The sequence below is a fragment of the Prunus mume genome, linkage group LG6 (assembly GCF_029339155.1).
Source record: "Prunus mume cultivar Tortuosa linkage group LG6, ASM2933915v1, whole genome shotgun sequence".
Classification (NCBI taxonomy): Eukaryota; Viridiplantae; Streptophyta; class Magnoliopsida; order Rosales; family Rosaceae; genus Prunus; species Prunus mume.
The window spans coordinates 10440709-10442745 of record NC_142703.1 but is presented as its reverse complement, the minus strand read 5'-3'; the positions used below and the strand labels follow the sequence as shown (position 1 = coordinate 10442745).

Here is a 2037-nt window from a genome sequence, read left to right as displayed (position 1 = left end):
AGACTTAATATGATCCTTATGAAAAGAAAGCTTGTGCATTTTACCATGTAAACAAGCAGTACATAGTGCTTGAGAAGTATCAACAGAAACAGATAAAGCAGAATCTTGAAGCATTCTTTGCACAACGGTATTTTTTGGATGCCCTAACCTTTGATGCCAGATAGAGACATTGACATGTTGTCCAAGATATGCAATTGGAGTGGAAGAAATAGAAGAAACACCTCGAGATCTTTGAGAAGCAGAAAGAGGAATGAGATATAAACCTTGATTACTCTTGCCTTGAAGAAGAATTGCCTTGGTTATCTTGTCCTGTATATAAAAGCCAGAGACGTCAAATGTGATAAAACAATTATTGTCTTTACACAATTGATGGACGGATAATAGATTTGCTTTGAGCTTAGGAACATGCAAAACAGACGGAAGATGTAGTGAATTAGATTGGGCACAAGAGATAGTAGCAGTGCCAAGATTCTGAATAGTCAAACCTGCCCCATTGCCAACAGTAACATTCTCATCAACATTACAAGGAGTCACATAATCCAATTGAGAGGAATTGCCAACCATATGATGAGAAGCACCACTATCTGCAATCCAGACGTGCTCAGGAGAGAAAGAAGTCTGAGCAGTCATGGCATTCAGAGATGAAAGAGGTGCTTGGCCCTGAAATGAGTAGTTTGACCTGTGGAAACAATCAAGTGCGCCATGCCCACGTTTGCCACAGATTTGGCATTCAACAACGCTGGAAGTAGAAGAGGAGGAATTGGCATGACGATAATAGCATTAGCAGCTGTATGTCCACGCTTGCTGCAAATTTGACACTCAGGCACCACATGAGATCGATAGGAATTAGAACCTCCAAGAAAACCAGAAGTACCACCACCCCGAAACTGAGAAGAGACATGGCGACCACCATTAAACCTCCCACGACCGGAGGTTTGTGCAGAAAAACCTCGAGAACCAGAGGCACGAGAAAAGAACTCTGCGACCACCAAAAGACGAACATGTGGTAAAGGCTGAGAAGGTGTACGTAAAATACCATGTCCTGAAGACACAGAGGAACCTTGAGCACAAGATGAATTAGTCGCATATAATGCAGTATGATGAACAATACGAGCCTCAGCAGTTTGTTCGGCTGCGAGAAGTGTGCTCTGAAATCCTTGAGAGACAATGGAGTATCTCGTGCAATCAAGACAGTCTTGATTATGTCATATTCGGGAGGTAAGCCATTCAAAGCATTAATAATGAAATCATTATCAGAAATCTTGATACCAGCAGCATTCAGTTGATCTCGAAGATGTTTGGGACGAAGCAAGAAACGCTCGATGGAATTTCCACCTTTACGTGCGTTTGCAACCTCGGTTTTGAGATGGTTAATCCGAGCGTGAGAAACTGAAGCATAACGACCAGAGAGGTTGATCCAAGCATCGCGAGCTGTTTTGCATCCAATGACGTATTCAAGCGCCTCGTCAGACAGAGAAGCAATGAGTAAACTCAAAAGTGCTTTATCAGTACGAATCCACTCCTTATAAGCATTGGTAAGCTCATAAGTGTTGCCTTCCTCATCAACAATGGCGAATTGAGGAGGTGGAAACGAAGAACCATCAAAATGCCCAAAAAGCTCGTAGCCTTGAAGCACATATTTGATCTGATAACTCCACTTCAAGAAGTTATCATCAGCAAGACGAATCGTAAGGAGGCCAAGAAGACTCTCAATTTTGAGAAAAGAAGAAGCCATGAAGAAATTAGGTTTTTAGAAAAAGAAAATTTGGATTCGAAGAAATCTGAGAAATCTGAGAAAGGTGAGAAATTAGGAATTGCAGAGAGAGAAGAACAAGAGAGATGAAGGAAGCAGAGAGAGAGAAGCGGAATAGCAGATCTGGATCACCACCATGGGCGCTGATACCATGATAACAGAAGAGGTATTTGGCAAAAACAAAGGAGGAAGAAGACTGAAATCCAGAGAGAATATATTGAGATTTTTCTGTTTGGTTATTTTCTGAATGAATATTACAAAGCACAGTTTAGCTTATATACAAT

The 2037-nt window shown here is 41.3% G+C and overlaps 1 pseudogene; it reads right to left on the bottom strand.

The window, feature by feature from the left end:
• Positions 1-635: 635 nt before the first annotated feature.
• Positions 636-1735, bottom strand: LOC148916051 (uncharacterized; annotated as a pseudogene).
• Positions 1736-2037: the final 302 nt, after the last annotated feature.